Here is a 21,184-nt window from a genome sequence, read left to right as displayed (position 1 = left end):
TGTAACCCCCCGAAATCATACGGGTAGTAAGTGCAAGAACGGGAATGCTGAAGTCAGATTTATATTTGAGATCACTGATGTGAATAAACTGCCTCCTGAGATCAGTGTTTCTAGAGTTGTGTACTAAACCTCTTTGACAGTCTGAATTTGGTCTATTTCAGTTAAAATTCTGAGCTTTGGGTCGAGGTATGTTCATGTTCTTCAAAACCTAGGTATTGGCTGGAATTACTGGTTCTAGTTTATCTATTAAAGGGCTTGTGTGCAATGCATTTGATTCAAACCAGAGCTCTTGGACTGACTTGTTGCCAGTGACTTTGTTGCTGTATCCATTTCAGATAGATAATCTCATAAGCTGGATGCTTCGCTACCTAAACCTGAAACTAGAGAAAAGGAAAAGGGGGTTGGGAGAAAGGAGGAACATGGAGTCTTTGCTTTCCTAGTGGTTGAACAACACTGATGGGAGAAGGTTGTTTTGGAAGAGCCTAGAGTGTAAGATTGGAGAAGGCAATGGCACCCCACTCCAGTACTCTTGCCTGGAAAATCCCATGGACGGAGGAGCCTGGTGGGCTGCAGTCCATGGGGTCGCTAAGAGTCGGGCACGACTGAGCGACTTCACTTTCACTTTTCACTTTCATGCATTGGAGAAGGAAATGGCAACCCACTCCAGTGTTCTTTCCTGGAGAATCCCAGGGACGGCAGAGCCTGGTAGGAGGCTGTCTATGGGGCCACGCAGAGTTGGACACGACTGAAGCGACGCAGCAGCAGCAGCAGCAGCAGAGTGCAGGATGCTGAGGATGAGGTTGAGAAGGAGAATGAGTTGACAGTGGGTTGAGGCAGTGGGGACGTGGTAGACAGAGCTGCCACTGCTACACTTACTTCAGGATGTTGCTGAGTACGGGCTCACAGGGTATATACTCCAGCATACATATCAGTTCGTTCTTTTTCCAAAAGAATGTCAGTGAGTTCTCTGTCCTTGTGAGTGAAAAGCCCTTTGGAGTTTTTTCATGACATCATTTGATGACCATTTTTGCATTAATTTAGCAGAACTACATATGTTGGGTGTCCTTATGTACTTGGATCTCTGTGCTTCTGGCTTGCTTAACTAGATTTACTCTGCTGTAGGAAATATTCTGGATGTCAGCAGTGTTAAAATTCTGTTCTTGCCTTCAGCAGGCACTGTGAGAGAGAGTATGATTTAGAGGCAGTACTATTTAGAGGCAGAAGTCAGACCTATTTTAATAATTGTTCTAAGGTATTTTTTTATTGACATATTCACTGATGGTGCCAAATCAGTGGTGTCTGTCAAACTGCTCGTGCCTTAGCATGAATCAACATGATGGTACCAAATTAACTAGTAATGATTGTTTTTTTTCCACCAACACAGATTCTCAGAAAACAAAAAGAAAACTTTGATTTTCATTTAATATCTTTGATGAAACAGTAAAAAAAATTTTAAAAAGGATTTATTAGATCTTTACCCTTGTGTACATTTTTAAATACTCTGTGCAATAGAATGCAGATAAGCATAGAATACTTCTGTTGTATTTGTTGTTCAGTAGCTCAGTCACGTCCTACTCTTTGCGAACCCATGGACTGTCGCACACCAGGCTTCCCTGTCCTTCACCATCTCCTGGAGCTTGCTCAAACTCATGTCCGTTGAGTTGGTGATGCCATCCAACCATCTTGTCCTCTGTTGTCCCCTTCTCCTTCCCTTCTCCTCCTGCCTTCAATCTTTCCCACCATCAGGGTCTTTTCCAGTGAGTCGGCTCTTTGCATCAGGTGGCCAAGGTATCAGAGCTTCAGCATCAGTCTTTCCAATGAATATTCAGGATTGAGTTCCTGTAGGACTGACTGGTTGGATCTTCTTGCAGTCCAAGGGACTCTCAAGAGTCTTCTTCAACACCACAGTTCAAAAGCATCAATTCTTTGGTACTCAGACTTCTTTTCAGCTCTCACATCCATACATGATGACTGGAAAAAACATTGCTTTGACTAGATGGACGTTTGCAGGCAAAATAATGTCTCTGCTTTCTAATATCAAAATAATGTCTTTGCTTTCTAATATGCTGTCTAGGTTTGTCATAGCTTGCCTTCCAAGGAGCAAGTGTCTTTTAATTTCATGGCTGCAGTCACCATCTGCACTGATTTGGGAGCCCCAAAAGATAAAAATCTGTCATTGTTTCCATCGTTTCTCCATCTGTTTGCCATGAAGTGATGAGACCAGATGTCATGATCTTTGTTTTTTGAAGGTTGAGTTTTAAGTCAGCTTTTTCACTCTCCTCTTTCACTTTCAACAAGAGGCTCTTGTTGCCATCTGCGGATCTAAGGTTATTGATATTTCTCTTGATTCCAGCTTGTGCTTCATCTAAGCATTTTGCGTGATGTACTCTACATATAAGTTAAATAAGCAGAGTGACAATACACAGCCTTGACGTTCTTCTTTCCCAATTTGGAACCAGTCCATTGTTCCATGTTTGGTTCTAACTGTTGCTTCTTGACCTACATAGAGGTTTCGCAGGAGGCAGGTCAGGTGGTCTGGTATTCCCATCTCTTTAAGAATTTTCCACGTTTTTTTGTTATCCACAGTCAAAGGCTTTAGTCAATGAAGCAGAAGTAGTTTTCCTGTAATTCCCTTACTTTCTCTGCGATCCAACAAATGTTGGCAATTTGATCTCTGGTTCCTCTGCCTTTTCTAAATCCCAGCTTGAACACCTGGAAGTTCTTGGTTCATGTACTGTTGAAGCCTAGCTTGGAGAGTTTTGAGCATTACTTTGCTAGCCTGTGAAATGAGTGCAATTGTCTGGTAGTTTTTGTTGCATAATTGTTCAATAATGGTTCTCATGAAAACCACTTAAGTGAGTGAGTTGCAGGCAAAGCTAACCACTTTTTTTCTTGTAACCGTTTCTACTTGAAAGAATGATAAATTCTGGTTATTCTGGTTATTTGCATATTTAGGAGATGTAGTTTCAAAAATAAACCATTGTGCCTTCCTCTTTGAGGAAATGATAAAATTAGAGGTTTTTGGTGAAAAAATATTGGACTTATATATGTCACCATGAGTTTTGACAGCTTCCCAGTGTTTAATAGAGTTTTCTGATGAGATCAATGATGATATTAACAGATTTGATTTTTATTTATTTTTTGAACAGATTGGACTTTTAATGTTGTACAATGAAATGTGTCAGTATCTGGAAAATCTGCACAACTTAACATGCCAGTATTTCCAGATGATCAGTGCATGATATTACAAACGCCTGATAGGTGAAGATCCACTTAAAAAGCAAGGGGGACTTCCCTTGCTGGTTCAGTGGTTAAAAATCTGCCTTGCAGTGCGGGGGATGCAGATTCGATTTCTGGTGGGGCACTAAGATCTCATAATGACGGGGGGCAACTAAGCCCACCAGATAAAGAAATATTTTAAAAAATCTTGAAAAGTAATCTGAATTAATTTTACTGCATTTGTGTTTGAAAAGTTAATTAATATGGTTTTTAGATTTCAAATTGCATATAACCTGTAAAAACTACCATTAATCAAGTTTTGGTGTAATAATAAAAAAGAAAAAGCACAATTATCAAGAAAGACTGTTAACATACTCCTTCCCTTTTCCAACCACACATCTGATGTGTCTGTGAGACCATCTTTTCCTCACAGACTTCAAAATAACATGTTGCAACAGATTGGTGCAGAATCACATATTAAGATATTAGCTGATCTTCTGTTAAACTAGACATCAAAGTGATTTCCAAAAATGTGAAACAGTGTCACTCTTCTCCAAGAAAAAATTATATGGCTATTTTTAAAGTTAAAATTTTTTATTGTGTTTACGTATAGTTTATTACCTTAAAATAGTAGATATTCAAAATTTTCTCAGTTTTATTTTCTGATGTGATCAATGTACTTAGATATACTCCGTTTAAGCAAAAGCTCTTAAGATTCCTCACTAATTTTTAAGTGTAAAAGAATTCTGAGGTCATGAAGTTTAGAAACACAAATTGTACCATATCAGCAACTAAAGCTGTCATTTCTTTGCTCTTGTTATTTTAATGAGATAATTGTTTTAAAGGAGAAATAAACTCTTTGTTAGAGCTTATTAATAATTTCTATTTCTGCTTCATTGACTACACTAAAGCCTTTGACTGTGTGAATCACAACAACCTGTGGGAAATTCTTTTTTTTTTTTTTTTTTTTTTGGGAAATTCTTAAAGAGGAGAATATCAGACCATCTTACTTGCCTCCTGTGAAACCTGTATTCAGGTCAAGAAGCAGCAGTTAGAACTGGACATGGAACAATGAACTGGTTTTAGATCCAGAAAGGAGTATGTCAAGGCTGCATGGTGTCACCCTGCTTATTTAATTTATATGCAGAGTACATCATGCGAAATGCCGGACTGAATGAAACACAAGCTGGAATCAAGATTGCTGGGAGAAATATCAATAACCTCGGATATGCAGATGACACCACTTTTATGGCAGAAATTGTAGAAGAATAGAGAGCCTCTTGATGAAGATGGGAGAGGAGAGTGAAAAAGCTGGCTTAAAATTCAACATTCAAAAAGCAAAGATCATGGCATCTTGTCCCATCACTTCAGGGCAAATAGATGGGGAAACAACGGAAACAGGGACTGATTTTATTTTCTTGGGCTCCAGACTCACTGCAGATGGTAACTGCAGCCATGGAAAAAGACACTTGCTCCTTGGAAGGAAAGCTATGACCAACCTAGACAGTATATCAAAAAGCAGAGACATTACTATGCCATCAAAGGTCTGTCTAGTCCAAGCTATGGTTTTTCCAGTAGTCATATATGGATGTGAGAGTTGGACCATAAAGAACTCTGAAAGCTAAAGAATTGGCTTTTGAACTGTGGTGTTGGAGAAGACTCTTGAGAGACCCTTAGACTGCAGTGACATGAAATCAGTCAGTCCTAAAGGAAATCAACCCTGAATATTCATTGGAAGGACAGATGCTGAAGCTGAAACTGCAATACTTTGGCCCACCTGATATGAAGAGCTGACTCATTGGAAAAGACTGTGATGCTGGGAAAGATTGAAGGCAGGCGGAGAAGGAGGCGACAGAAGATGAGATGGTTGGATGGCATCTTTGACTCAATGGAGATGAGTTTGAGTGTGCTCTGGGAGCTGGTGAAGGACAGGGAGGCCTGGCATGCTGCAGTCCACAGGGTCGCCAGGAGTCGGACACGACTGAAGTGACTTGGCAGCAGCTGCATACTTAAAAGAGTCTTTCTTTAACTTGGATCCTCTGCGTTGTTGGTGCCTCTCCTGAGTGTAATCTGTGGTGCCTGCATCTGGGCTGGCTGGAAGAGAGGCAAGGTATTTAGGATTTAGGTACTTTGATTTAGTGTTAATATTTAGATACATTGGTTTGATGATTGAAGTAATACTGTATTCTTTTGGGATCTGCTTGGACTGACTTGAGTGCCATATCCTTTTATCCATTCTTCATATGAGAAAGTGATCGTTTTGGTTATTTGGACCGAGACGTATTATGGCAGGGTAATCCCTACCCTAAAAGCATTTAACAAGAGAAGAAGAGAAGCAAACTCCATTGGATTCTAATTAGCTTTGGGACTAATTTGCTGTGTGAATTATTCAATGAGGAAGTCTTATAAAAAAGTCTTTTGTCTAGGTGGAGAAATGACGTTAGCATAAGGAATAATAAGAGAAGTAGTCTCTCACAGAAGGTACCATTTATGAAATACCTACTATGTACTCAATTCTTTATAAGGATTATTTATTTAATCCTTACAGTAATTCTGTGAGGTATTATTTCTTATCTCCTTTTACAAATAATAAGGATAACTGAAGCTAAGTGAAAGATAGCAATGTAGGACCTCTTACTATACAAAGCCAGGAAGCATGGAATTTAATCCAGGTAATAGTTTGGAGTTGAATGGATGATAGTTTGGAGTTAAATGGATTTAGATTAGTGGAGGAAAGAAGGGAAGACATTCCAGGTTTTGGCAGTTGCAGGATCAAACAGGAAAGAGCCTAGTATTTGTTCCTTAGGAGAGGTTTTATTTTAGGGCATGGGAAATAAAAATTATTTAGGACAGCTCCCAAATTGTTGTGGTAATCAAATTACAGGATTTGGAGTAAAAAAATAAAAAACACAATTGGGGAGCCCTTGACTGTTCTTTGAGGAACCACAGTATTGTCCAGGACCGTTGATGTGATACCTTTCTGTATAAATTGAAGAGGAAGACTCTTCTCAGGAGACCTAGGCAGCTAGTGCAGCTAGAAAGGGAAGATCTGAATTGAAGTGCAGGCCATGGCTTGCGGAAAGGGGAGACTGAGGATGGCTTCTAGGAAAATTACTAAAGCCGTGTAGAGGAAAGTGAATGAATTTATAGGCTAAAGTTGAGTAGTAGCAGTCAGACTGCACACTAGTTAATAATTAGAGTGCTGCTGCACCGTAGTAGAGGCAGTATAGATCTTCCCAGTTTACTGTTTTATGTATTTGATTTTTTGGTTGTGCCGCACGGTTAGCAGGATCTTAGTTCCCCAACCGGGAATTGAACTCCAAGGCCAAGGCAGTGAAAGTGTCAAGTCCTAACCACTGGACCACCAGAGAATTCTCTGACCCATTTTAACTAGTGTAATTTTTTTCTTGAATTAAAAAATTGCTTAATACAATAGAATTTATTAATATGTAACATTGACTTTTATGTAACATTGACTTTTGATAGAATAATTATATGCATCTTTGCAGATGTTACTCATAAGAATAGAATTTGTGTGGGGCTGTAACCATTGGAAATGGAGTAACAGGAGGGAGTAATTGGGATGTGGATATACAGTAGTACACTGGTGGTGGTGGGGTGGTGCTGGCTGCATGCTCAAAATTACTTTTAAAAATCAGTCATCTTTGAAGAACATGATTGGTTTAAAGAAAGTTTTTTCTAAAGACTCGTAAATTCAAATATGTGACACTGGATGTGTATGTGTAATAATTACTTTGGCCTGGAATTAATGAAAGGCAGTCATCTCGGCTATGTATATTCTACATAAGAACATAAAATCTTTCAAGAATTTTATGTTGAAATGCCCCTGACTGTTTTAAGAAAGAAAGGAAAAATATTACCTGTAGTTAACGCCACACCTTGGAGTCACGAAATAAAACAGTGGTGACTTCTTATGGGTCTGGTATCCTAAGGAGTTATGTTTAGAGTTGTGAGTCTGTAGGATTTTTTTCTCTGCCAGGACATCCCCCCCTGCCCCCCAGCACCACAGGGCCTGCTGCAATCTCAGTTCCCCAGTCAGGATGGAGCCTGTGTGCCCTGCAGTGGAAGCAGTGAGTGTTTTAACCATGGGATGGCCGGAGAAGTTCCTTTGTCAGGACGTTTTGTTGAATATGGAAAGTAAATTATAATGGTGTTAAAGTTTGTATTCTTGTTGGCATTATTTTAGCCAAAATCTAAAGATAATCCATGTTTTGGCTTTGTGATTGAAAGTTGGTGTGTAATTTTTATTTGTTCATTATGTATCACTCGGGGACCCTCCTGGGTTACTCTGAGTCAGGTGAGACAGAGTTGCAGAATACTTTGCAGTTCTTGTTAGCTGTGCATTTGCAAGTAGGTGAATTGATTACAGATGTTTCCATTATTATTAAGATATTATTAAGAATGACTGTAGGAGAATTATTTATTTTCTAAGTGGTGGTGGTTGCTATTTTATATTGCCATTGTTTATCAAATCTTTTTTTTTTTAGGGGAAAATAGGATTTACTCAAAAAATTTCAAGTGGACGGTAGACTTTAGATACAAGTTTTGCTAGTAATGTTGGTTTCTCCCATTAGTCAACGAGACTTGTGACTGCAAACACTAAGACGTTTTCAAAATAAGAGAGTTATTAAAATACCTGCCATGAGAGCTGATGGTTGTTGAGGTTCACTGTTTGCCAGATAGCATTAAATGCCTTAAATGTTTTATTTCAGTTCTAGGAGATAGTTTCCATTTATTCATAACATTATTTTTTGAATGCTGAGACTACATTAGCAATGTGTTGGCTAGAGTGTAGCATCCCATGTGGTCTAAAACTTGATTCTCAAGACTTCTGGAGGGCTGACGAGTTGGTCCTGGCCTGTCAACAGTTAAGAGTGTTATGGATGCGGTGTTCATTGCACTTCCATGAATAATGGGGTACTCCTGGGGTTCTGAATCTGGTGGCTTTCCTCCTGCCTTGGCAGGGTTCTTTGCTGATTCTTCCATTGTCTCACCCTCATGGCTGTGGTCCTTTGTGTCTTTCTCTTGGGTCTAACTACTATTTTCATGTTGATGACTTTCAAATTTCTGTATCTTTAGATCAGATTTTTAGCCTGATTTGAAAATGCATGTATTCGATTGGTATATTTACATCTCCTCTTGGATTTCCAATTGGCATTTCAGACCGCTTGATTTCCTTTTCACCTCCACTTCAACCTGATCCTTCTCAGTTTTGCTAAATAGTATAGCTGTCTTCCTAACTGCTCGAGGTAGAACATCTGTAAACCATTCTTCGCTTATTATTTTCCTTTGTCCCTCTACTCTTAAGCAGTAGCAAACCCTGTTGCTTTTACTATTTAAACTTGGCCTTCTCTTCATTTATGTCTACTATCCTACTCTCTTCCAGGCCACAATCTCTTATCTAGACAACTGCTACAGTCTCCTAACTAGTCTTCTTATTTCAGTTTTTCATCATAGAGTGGTCTTCAAAAAATACTGTTCATGTTTGCCCTTCCTCTGTTTAAGCTCTGCCGTTGTCGCCTGTTAATCTTAGAGTTCATATTGTTTAACAAGCCGTGTGCGTGTGTGCCCATACACTCCCTCAGTTCTGTCTGACTCTTTGCAACCCCGTGGACTGTAGCCTGCCAGGCTCCTTTGTCCATGGGATTTTTAAGGCAAGAATACTGGAGCGGGTTGCCATTTCTTCCTCCAGGGCATCTTCCCGACCCAGGGATCAAACCTACCTCTCTTGCGTCTCCTGCATTGGCAGGCAGGTTCTTTATCAGCTGAACCACCATAGGCCCTACTCAAGTTGAAATGATGTAGGTCTTGCTTGAGCTTCCAAACTGTAATTACCATTTCCTACACACTCCCTTCACTCTAGTCTCAATATCATTTTTGAAAAAATCTACTGAAGTACAGTTGATGTACAGTGTAGTGTTAACTTCTGCTGTGCATCGGGGATTCATTTATGCATGTATTTGTGTACTCTTTTTCACGCTTTTCCATTATGCTTTAGTGCAGGATATTGAATATATCCTGTGCTGTATAGTAGGATCTTGTTTATCCATTCTGTATCTGTAATAGTTTGCATTTGCTAATCCCAAACTCTTAGTCTCTTCCCCACCTCCGTCTAGTTTCATAATATTTGAGCACAGCCCTTTTCCTCTGCTGGCCTTTGCATACGATGCCCTCTTCCTGCAATGCTCTTTCCCTTGCTTTTTGTAGAATGTATAATTTGGATCCTTCAGATCTCAATTTAGATGTTATCTCTTCTGTTACTCACTTGTCATATTATTCTTTTTATTGTCGTACCATTTTCACCATTTAAATTATCTGGTTTGTTCACTGACTTTCTGTCCATCTACCCCTAGTAGTATGTAAGCATCATTTACTACTTTGTAGGTACTCCAAAAATATTTGTTGAAAATGAATGATTGCGGTGACTAGCTGCTTAAAAGCCAGCTTCTTGCATTTGTCCTTCTAATGCCACTTTTCAGACCATTTGTATCATATTGCTTATAATTTGGGAGCTAGAATAGGGAATTAACAGGGATTGAATATAAAATACCAGGCAGGCATTGTGCAGAGAGTATATCCTGTACTGATTTAGTTAATCCTCAGAGCAATTTATGAATGTTTTACTGTTACATTTTATAATTGAGAGTGCTGCTGTTTGGATATTAACTATGCCTACACAGTGTACTAAGGGCTAAAGCTAGGAATGGAACCCAAGGTTGTCTGACTGCAGGGCCTCTTTAGAGGCCTGCTTTAGCACAGTGCATTAGGAAATTCTGTGGTGAGTTTGCTCTTAGGCAGGAAAGTAGGATTTTGGTCACTTGAAAAAATGGGAGATGAGTCTTACTTCTTCATTCTTCTTTCCTCTTCTCTTTCACCTTTTCCCTACTGTTAGCTAGTCCTTATAGTCACTGTTCACTCCTCCTGCTCCAGGTGAAGCGAATGACCTTCAGTGTATCCTTGAGAATTCTTTATAATTTTCTACAGTCCTCTTAAAACAGGAAAAAAAAAAAATGTAGCATTGGAAAGAGCATTAGTGAGGCAGTGTACTATAGGGAGTGTGTTTTTATAAATACAGATTTTTAAGAAATACATGCAAATATTTTTTCTATAGAACAGTAAATTCAGAATGAAAAGCACAGTATGAGATAGTTGACTTTAATATTAATTTTTAGTACTGTTGAAGGTGATTTAGATAGGAAAGAGAATTGAAATGAAGTATGTCTTTTTCTGTTAATATGGGTGAATATGTTAAAATTATTTTTTCTTCTGACATTTCATTTGTTTTCCCTTTTGTTGTTGTTATTACTGCTACTACAAATTGAGATTATGGAATAAAATTAGTTAAGGATTCACTGTAATTGTTACAGAAATAGCAATTATAGGTGACTATTGACATATCAGAATTTGTTTTAGTTATTAAAAACTAGTCTGAGTTTAAACCATATACACTCTTAAGTTTTTCAGATAATACCATTGTTTTGCTAATGATAATTTCAAGAATCTCACTATTATAGGTGACTATTGACATATCAGAATTTGTTTTAGTTATTAAAGACTAGTCTGAGTTTAGACCATATACACTCTTAAGTTTTTCAGATAATGCCATTGTTTTGCTAATGATAATTTCAAGAATCTCACTAGCATCAGTCAGTCTATTAACATAGTGCCATAACTCTTCTTCCATTTTCATCATGGATGAATTTAATTAATGTTTGGAAACTTAAGGTTTATATTACCAGATATTACATTACTGAGCATTTATTATCTTAAAATGGATAGTCTTATACAAAGTATTGGGGAAAGCTCTTTTATTAGATTAAATTAAGGGTAGGCAACCTATGATCCACTAACCCGCTGCCTGTTTTTGTAAATGAGCTTTATTGGGACACACCAGAACCATTCATGTTACCTGTTATCTGTAGCTTCTTTTGCATTGCAGCAGTGTAGGTGAGCAGTACTGAGAGCATACTCTCTCAGGCTCATACAGATACCATGTATACAAAATATTTACTATTTGGCTCTTAGGAAAAAGTTTGCTGGCCCATGGGTTACATTAACAACTTCTAATTGACCATTGTAAACTTCCATATGTAGTTTTTCCCCTTTGCCTCCTTATCTCCTTGTTATTTTTATTAATTACTTTTCTTCTTTATTTCTTTTGTTGATCTATTTTCTGATTAACTGACTCTTCTGTCATCTCTATTCTGTTACTGATACCACCTGGTGATTTTTTAAAAAGATATTGTATCATTCAGGTCCAAAATTTCCACTTGGTTCTTTTTTATAGTTTGTATCAACCTGCTGCTGATTACTGTTTCTCCCTTCACTTCATCTGGGTCTACCTTTACCTCTTGGAGCATAGTTAAAATAATTGCTTTTATGTTCTGTGCTTGGTAATTCTAACATCGGAGTCTTTTCAAGATTGGCATGTATTAATTGTCTTCTAAGAATTGGTTAAATTTGCTTGGTTCTTTGTATGTCAGATAATTTTGGATTGTGTCCTAGACACTAAATGTTAAGTGTTATAAAATCTGAATCATTTGTGGAGTATTTTTCTAGGCAGTCAACCCTGTAAGATTTGATTTAATGTTCTTGATAATTGGTTACATTTTACTGTATTTATATATTAAGTAATTTCAGATTGTATCCTGAACGTTTAAAAATTTGTGTTTTGTAGATTTTGGGTCCTTTACAATCCATGGAGAATTGAGATTAAACGTTTTTTTTTTTAATAGACAATTAACTTGGTTAGGCTCAGGACTCAAGTTTGTCTCTCTTTGGGGGTGGTTTTAATCTTGATTTGTTTTCAGAGTTTTTAAAATGCTGCTTTTTATCTGTCGCATTTATGTACAACTCTGAGGGTGAGCCTGGGACTTCTATAAGTTTATACAGAAAATTAGAGATCTCCCCCTCCAGTTTGCTTCTTTGGAATTCCGCTAATACTCTCTGACTCACAAGGGGTCTTTCTCCATTGCCTCTGGCCAAGAAGGGGTTTCTGGAGTATCACAGTGCTCTTTCTTTAATTCTGACCTGCTTAGTAATTTTCCACCAGTGATTTAAACTACGATGAAATTCTTATCCTTGTAAAGACTACTACAGAATTTAGATGAAAAAATTGACTGTCAGATTAGATTTAGAAATTAAATTAAATTGGAATCTGTATGATGAAATTAAATAGGTACAGATGTATTGTGTTTATATTCAAATGATTGATTACTTACAGTTATGTGCAGAATGAATCAGACATGACTTTGTGACAATTTCAGATGGAAAGAAAACACAGGTGGAGAATATTTATTACAGACAGGATGAATGTATTAATAAGCTTAGTTTTGACGTAAAGAAAGAAAGCTTATACAAGGCATGGTTGCATTGGTAATAAAAAATTGTCTCCCTTCCACTTTACTGTGGCAGGATTATACCACATCTGCCTCTCCACAAGTGGTTAAAAGGAAGTGAGTGTTTTGCCTGGAATAGACAAAAAGATTTATTAGTATCAGTGGTGCTCTATTAACATAGAGTTTTCTTGTGGAGTAGAGTGTACTCAGTTATTGAATCTCTGCATTTGATGTTAGGTCCTTAGAGCACTAAGGACCTGCCAAGGATAATTTGATGTGGTTCTCATTGTTGATGATTCTTTATTTTGTGAAGTCATTTCTTCTGTTAAATGTGGATTTCTTTGTTATTGTTTTTCTGGTGTACACACATACTTTGACTCATTTCAAGGTTCTATAATCTCCCCTTTGGTGTATTGACAAACAGTATTGATCCACTGATTTAAGTAATTGTGCTGTGGCTTGGGTTTGTTCAATGGGGGTAGAGAAGGCTCTTTCCCAGCTGTTACTGGAGAGAGAAGTTTGTCAGGCGTTGTGTCAAGAAGCTGGCTGAGCAGATTTCCATATTGCATGGTTATTGGGCAGGGTTCAGAATAGTATAAGATCCTGCCGTTGAAAGAAATTCAGTTCATTGCACAAAATAAGCTACTTATTTTTCTGTGGGGGTACCTGCTTTACTTTTTTTTTTTTTTTTAAGTCACTCAGTCGTGTCTGACTCTTTGCGACCCCATGGACTGTAGCCTACCAGGCTCCTCTGTCCATGGAATTCTCCAGGCCAGAATACTCGAGTAGGTAGCCAGTTCCCTTCTCCAGGGGATCTTCCCAACCCGGGTATTGAACCCCCAGGTCTTCTGCACTGCAAGTGGATTCTTTACCATCTGAGCCACCGAAGCCCAAACAGTGAAAGTGAAAGTCGCCCAGTCGTGTCCGACTCTTTGTGACCCCATGGACTGTATAGTATGTGACCCCATGGCCTGGAATCCTCCAGGCCAGAGTACTGGAGTGGGTAGCCTTTCCCTTTTCCAGGGGATCTTCCCAACCCAGGGATCCCAATGAAGGTCTCCCGCATTGCAGGTGGATTGTTGACCAGCTGAGCACCAGGGAAGTCTGTTTATTATTGTTACTGTTACTGTTTATTATTGTTATTGTTACTATTGCATGGCCAAAAAAAAAAAAATTACAATGTTAAAAAAAAAAAGTGTCTAATGGACTAGATCATGATGATGAAGCATTTTGAGTTTATGACTCTATTGCAGTATTCTAGTGTCTGTGAATAGAGTGGTAGACAAAACAAAGTGCTTGCCCCATCATGGAGTTTTAATATTTTAAATACTTGTTAAGAATTAAATAACTTTATTGAGATATTCACATACAATAAAATTCACCCATTTAAAATGTACAATTTCTTGATTTTAGTATATTTGCATAGTTTCACTATCACCATGGCCTTATAACCTAATTTTAGATTACTTCAAAAAGAAGCATATACTTTACAAGCATCCCTCCTTCCCCCGTTTCCACCAGTCCTCTCCAGCCTAAGCATCCACCAGTCATTTTCTTTTATACTTTGTGACTACTTAGCATTTTGTATACTTTTTTTCACTTAGCATTTTGTTTTCAAGTTTCATCCTGTTGTAGTATGTATCAGGATTTCCCTTTCTTTTAATTGCCAGATAAAATTCATTGTCTGAATACACCTCAGTTTTGTCCATCCATCAGTTGATGGAAACATTGTTTCTGCTTTCTGGCTGTTGTAAATACTGCTGATAGGAACGTTCATGTGTTAGTTTTGTGTGCACGCGTTTTTATTTCTCTTACATATATATCTAGGAGCAAAATTGCTGAGTCATTTAGTGACTCTCTTGCTTAACCTCTGGAGAAGCTCATTTAGTTTTATGAATTCTGACAAATGCAGAGTTTTACAGCCCTGCCATACTGAAAATGAAAAAATTCATCACCCAGTTACATTCCTTCAGTAGCTTCTTTTTTTTTTTTTTTTAATTTTGTTAAAGAATAGTTGATTTACAGTGTGGTATTAGTTTCTGCTCTACAGCAAAGTGATTCGTTTATATATATTCTTTCCATTTTCGTTTATTACAGGATGTTGAATATGGTTCCCTGTGCTATACAGTAGGACCTTTTTTGTCCATTTTATATATTATAGTTTGCATCTACTAATCTCAGACTCCCAGTCCATCCCTCACCTCTGCCCCTGGCAACCATAAGTCTCATCTCTCTATCTGTGAATCTATTTCTGTTTTGTAGGTAAGTTCATTTATGTAGTATTTTAGATTCCACATAAAGTAATACGATATATGTGTTTCTCTTTCTGACTTACTTCACTTGATATAATAATCTCTAGTTGCATCCATGTTGCTGCAGTGGCATTATTTTGGTTTTTCTTTTTTTATGACTGAATAGTTTTCCTGTGTGTGTGTGTGTGTATACACATACCATATCTTTATCCAGTTCATCTGTAAATGGACATTTAGTTTACTTATGTGTAAATAGTGCTGCTGTGAAGATAGGAGTGCGTATTTTTTTGTCTGAATATATGTGCAAGAGTGCAATTGCTGGATCATATAGTGTTGTCTCTTTGAAGATAAACTCTTCCCGAGACCCTAGTAGCCCCTATAGATTTGCTTTTGCCAGAGTGTTTGTAAATGGATGCTTAGCCCTTTTGAGTCTAGCTTCTTTCACTTAATTAGCATTTGAGATTCCTTCCTGTTGAGATTCTTTCCTTTTTGGAACCCTCCAACAGATGGGAAGGGCTTCCCTGAACACTCAGCTGGTAAAGAATCCACTTGCAGTGCAGGAGACCCCAGTTCAATTCCTGGATCTGGAAGATCTGCTGGAGCAGGGATAGGCTACCCACTTCAGTAGTCTTGAGCTTCCCTTGTGGCTCATCTGGTAAAGAATCTGCCTGCAATGCGGGAGACCTGGGTTCGATCCCTGGGTTGGAAGATCCCCTGGAGAAGGGAAAGGCTATCCACTCCAGTATTCTGCCCTAGAGAATGCCATGGACATCCATGGGGTTGCAAAGAGTTGGACACGACTGAGTGACTTTCACTTTCAACAGGTGAGAATGTAAGTTGGTCTAGCCACTATGCTAAACAGTATGGAGGTTCTTCAAAAAACTAAAAACAGAATTATCAAATATTAACAACATGGTCAACAGCCATTTTTGGGGGGCAGTATTGGTCTTTTTTTGTATATAAAGAAAATGAACAAAAATCCTAAGTAGAGTATGTTTCTGGGTAAATTTAAATGTGACTGTCAGGAAATCAATTTGTTTTATGTGGTGGGTTGTGTTCTGAGGTAGAAAACCAGAGTCAGAACAAGAGCATTTCTGGCTAAGCACGTGGAGACTAATGTTTCTGTATTTGTTTTTTTAAAAAAACGCAACGTAATGGTTCCGGTTGTTAATATTAAAATGATGATTTCCAGCAATTTTTAAATCTAAAACACAACGGGAAAGAATGTATAGGCTTGCAATCTAATATCAAAACAGCTTAGGGAAACTAATTTTTTCCTAAAATTGGCAAAAACTCTGGACAGAAATACAGAAAATTGAATATTCGTATATTTTGTAGTAGAGGTATTAATGTGTTTGATTAAAAAGTGCTGCCTAAGACCTTGCTGAAGATGTTATATACTATAAGGAATAGCTCGCCACTGCATTGACTCTCTAACAGTGGAAAAATTCTGAGTTACAGTGAGGGATTTTGGACCTGAATAATTAATAATAGCTTAACAGTAAACTGAATTGAAAAAAATATTGAAATTGCTAGTTTTATTTCAGTGCACTTTTAGTGGCAAAATATAAAAGGCTTTGAAGCAAAATTTGTATTAAAACATTGGTTGTTGTTCAGTCGCTCAGTTGTATCTGAGTCTTCGCCATCCCATGGACTGCAGCATGCCAGGTCTCCCTGTCTTTCACCATCTCCCAGAGCTTGCTCAAGCTCTTGTCCATGGAGTCGGTGATGCCATCCAACCATCTCATCCTCTGTCGTCCCCTTCTCCTCCTGCCCCCAGTCCCTCCCAGCATCAGGGTCTTTTCTAATGAGTCAGCTCTTTGCATCAGGTGGCCAAAGTATTGGAGTTTCAGCTTCAACATCCATCCTTCCAATGAATATTCAGGACTGATCTCCTTTAGGATGGACTGGTTGGATCTCCTTGCAGTCCAAGGGACTCTCAAGAGTCTTCTCCAACACCACAGTTGAAAAGCATCAATTCTTCAGCACTCAGCCTTGGTATCTTTTTTTTTTTTTAAATCATATTCTGTCATAGATTCCTCAGTTAAAGTAGGAGTAGATATGTCCATATTGTTTAGGTTTGAGAATACAGTTTCTGTTTTGCTTTTATCCATACCACAGTTACTAAAGTTGTGGCCTCAGATTTCTGTAGTTGCCAGTTTGGGTCATTCAAGATGTTCTTTTTGGGATATTTTGCATGTTTGGTTCCTGTACTTGAGAACGTCAAATTCTAATTCATTTAAATCTATTTTTATCTTTTCTTATAGCATAGTTTTATGCTTGGATTTGAGATGCTCTGTCTTTGATACTGTTTAGGCAAATAGAAATTATCTGAGGATACTTTGCTGTTGTCAGCCGAAGGCTTCATTCTGGAATTTGCTTCTCTTACTTTCCTACTGTCTCTAGTGGTACAGCTCTCACCCTTATCTTTTATGACGCTTTTTCCAGCATAGGAAAGGATTAATATTTTTTAAATGTTATTGTAATAAAATATGCATTTCATAAAATTCAGTCATTTGATGTGTACAGTGCAGTGGTTTTTCATGCATTCAGATATATGCAACCATTACCACAGTCAGTTTTAGAGCATTTCATCACCTTGGAAAGAAACTTACTCCTCTTGACTCCCTCAGTTCATACCTCAATTCATATCCCTCCATTGCTCCTCGTCCCAAGCAGTCGCTAGCCTTTCTGTCTTTATAGCTGATTCTGAACAGTTAATGAAAATTATATAAGAGGCAGTGTGTGGTGACTGACTTCCTTCACTTGGCTGATTGCAAGGTTCATCCGTGTTGTAACATGAACAGTTAGTACAGTTGCCCCTTGAATAACATGGATTTCAAGTCCCTGGGCCTATTGTTCATGAACTGCTCCACAGTCTTTGGCTGACTGCATCTGAGGATGGAGCTGGGGATGTGGAGGGCCAGCTGTAAAGTTATAAGTGGGGTTCTGACTGTGCTGGCAGGGTGACATCTGTAACCCCCACACTGTTTAGGAATCAATTGTATTTCATTTCTTTTTATTGCCAAATTAAATTCCACTATATACTGCATTTTGTGTATGCTCTATTCATCAGTTGATGGACAGTTGATTTGTTTCCACCTTTGGCTATTATAAATAATACTGCATATATATGTATAAGTATTTATGCAGAAGTTTTTCCAGGACATACTATACTGTGTATATGCTACTCACTTGAGTGGAGTTGGTGGGTCATAATGCAACTTAATGTTTAAGCTTCTGAGGAACTGTCAGGTGGTTTTTCATGGTGGCTATATTATCTCGGATTATCACCAGCAGTGTATACGGGTTCCAGTTTCTCCGTATTCTTGCCCACACAGGCTTTTTTACTATAACCTTCCCAGTGGGTATAAAATGGTATTTCATCGTAGTTTTGATTTGCATTTCCCTGGTGACAGTGAGCATCTGTTCATGTAGTTTTTAGTTATTTGTATATCTTCTTTGAAGAAATGTCTGTTCGATCTTTTGCCCACTTAAAAAGTTGGGTTGTGTTTTTGTTGTTGAGTTGTAAGAATTCTTTATACTATCTGGATAAAAGTCTCTCATTACACATATTCTTTGCGAATGTTTTTCCGATTCTGTGGGTTGTCATTTCACTTTCTTGATGGTATCTTTTGAAGTACAAAAGTTTTATTTCTGTTGAAGTACAATTTGGGTGGGTTTTTTTTTTTTTTTTTTGGTTGCTGTTCTTTTGGTGTCTGTCATACCTATGCAATTCATTGCCACATATGTAGTCATGTAGATTTATTCCCTTATAAACTTGTAAAAAGTTTATACTTCTAGCTCTACATTTAGGTTTTTGATCCAATTTGGAGTTAAGTTTTGTGTATGTTGTGAAGTGAGCATCCAATTATTTATTTGTTTATTTTTTGCCTTGTCTATGTAGTTGTCCCAGGAGGAGATGGTTAATCAGTTTCTATATGTGACAGATCTGAAAAACTCAAAAATAATTTTGTACATTCTTAAGTTATTTTTAGAACATTCTGAACTAATCTGGATCGTTTTCTGTATCATAAACAGTGACACAGGATTTGTTTTAGGATTAAAAATTATGTGGACGGTGTGTTTATTCACTTTAGTGCATTTACTTTTTAAAGCCAGGTTTAGTTTTCTTTTGTTAGGGTTGTTTTCAAAATATGCTGGTTTATTTAAATTGGATTTCTTTAATTTTTGAAAGACCTGTACCTTATGGGTCAGAACTAATATTAAAGGGAAATTTCCAAAGCCAGCTGTATTTGAAACAATGTTTGTTTTGAGAAATCTTGTATGGTATCTTGTGAAATACAGTATAGTTTAGAATTTTGCCCTTATCCTTGTATGTTATAGAAGTTATCCTTTTCATTATCAAAAGTAGGTAGAAATGAGAAAGTAAAGAAAGCATAAATCAACTAACGTAACTATTTTGCCTTAAGGGTTAACTGAGAATGCAAAAAAGATCTTTTCGTTTATTTGTATCTGTTGAAATTAGTTTCCTGTGTCTTCTCTAAAGCAGTGTTTGTGCAAAGGAATTTGTACCCTTGTTTTCTTTCGCAATGAGACAGTGTTAACTTGAGGCTGTTACTTTAAGAATATTGCTTATGCTGTGCATTGGGATAGCAGCTTTTCTTATAGTGTTGTGGGGCAGAGTTTAGGAACATTCACCTGGGAATTGTAAATGGACTGTTAGTATTTCAGCACACTGGAGGAATATTTCTATTGACTTTCACTGCTTGTTTCAGCTGCTTGTTTTCTGATTTGTCAAAATCTACCTTTTGAGGAGGTTCTGACTTTGAGTCAAACCCAGTTTCAGGTATGATTGCTGTAGATTTAGAAGCTCATCCTGGTGGAGTTCATTATCCTTGAAATGTTAGTAAACATTTGTGCTAAAAATAATTATAGTTCCCCCTCCTTCCTTCATGGTACAGTAGGAAATGTTCAGATCATTATGTAATCTCATAGATCCTTGGATTTCCCTGATGAAATTTGGTCTCTGAGAATTTTTTATCTGCCTAATTGACATTTAGTGTGGAGAGTTATGTAGTGAGTACTATAATAATCAATTTAAATTCTATCGTGTTTTAATACTCTTTAAGCTTCAAGTTTTGTTTCTGAAATTTATCTTGTTAAACTTTTTTGCAATTATATTTCTGCCTAAGTCTTATTAATTCAGTTGTTACATATCAGCTGTCCAGTCTTGCTAATGATTATGCTTGTATTTCCTAATGACATAATATAAATCATAGCAATTTGAATCACAGAAATGTCAAGTGGGTGTAGTACTCTTATTTCAGTCACAAGATTTGAGAAATAAAAACTGTGTTCTAGAGCATTGCACATGCCTGTTGCACACTGCGCATTGTTTGAATTAGAATTTAAATAGTACTATGAGGAGCTGTTTGCTTGTAATAGTGAGCCGGAAGGCAGGGAAGCATTCAGTGATTCATGCTGGAGATACGGAGCTTGATGGGAACTGGTAATAAACTTAATATTAATCTATAAAATTCTATTGGTAGTTTTCAGAGGGAAATAAGTGAGTACTCTTTGTGACCAAGGGAAAAGAATGTTTGTTACTGGAACATTGACCAAATATATGATTGTCTCTTTAGAAGTCTGGTAATTATAGTAATATTGTTAGCCAGTGAAGTGACCAATAGAAATCCCGAGCCTTAACCTTTCCTTGTAAGATGAAAAGGTATGGTTCAGCCCTTGGGGCCTACTACTGACAACTCACTTAGAACTTATTCCCACATAGTGACAGTTGACCCTAGCTTGAAAAAATAGTAGTTGGCTTTGCAGAAGAAAGAAAGGTTTTATGTTTTCTACCATTCATGTGCCCACAATGCAGAACCATAATTCAGAGTTTTATTTCAGCTAGGAATAGTCTTCATTCTGAAAGAATTGACAAGCTAATAGAAAGGACTTAAGCCCTGAAACTTGTTAGGGTTATGTTTTCTATGTCGTAAATATATATATAGTTTCTTTGGATGAAGCAGTTCCTTTATAAATGGTTTACCTTTGTTATTTCTCAGTGCAGCATTTTAGATCAGTTCTTTGTGTGTAGGGGAGGATGGCATGGTATCCAGCTGTTGTCTGAGGTTGCTAAGTTTAAAGAACTATCTAAAAACTGGTAACAATGTTATTAACATTGAATGACTAAAGCATTTGGTTTTTTTGTTTGGTTTTCCCTCTCTCACCTGGGTAAACTGTTGCAACTTAGATATAAAGAATTTTACTTCTAATCATTCTTTTAGGCCCCCGCAAGTTGTACTCATTCTTACACAGTTATTATTTGCAGCTGTCACTTTGTCTTCCTGTTTCACTGAATTAAAAAGGCACGTGATGTGAGAATTAATT

At 37.4% G+C, this 21,184-nt stretch overlaps 1 protein-coding gene across 3 annotated transcripts in view; it reads left to right on the top strand.

The window, feature by feature from the left end:
- EIF4G3 (eukaryotic translation initiation factor 4 gamma 3) overlaps positions 1-21,184 on the top strand; it is a 348,214-nt gene that overhangs the window by 64,295 nt on the left and 262,735 nt on the right. The window lies entirely within an intron of this gene.

The sequence above is a fragment of the Oryx dammah genome, unplaced genomic scaffold (genome assembly GCF_014754425.2).
Source record: "Oryx dammah isolate SB20612 unplaced genomic scaffold, SCBI_Odam_1.1 HiC_scaffold_27, whole genome shotgun sequence".
Taxonomy (NCBI): domain Eukaryota; kingdom Metazoa; phylum Chordata; class Mammalia; order Artiodactyla; family Bovidae; genus Oryx; species Oryx dammah.
Note: the sequence above shows the minus strand (reverse complement) of the source record. Positions and strands in the feature narration are given on the sequence as shown.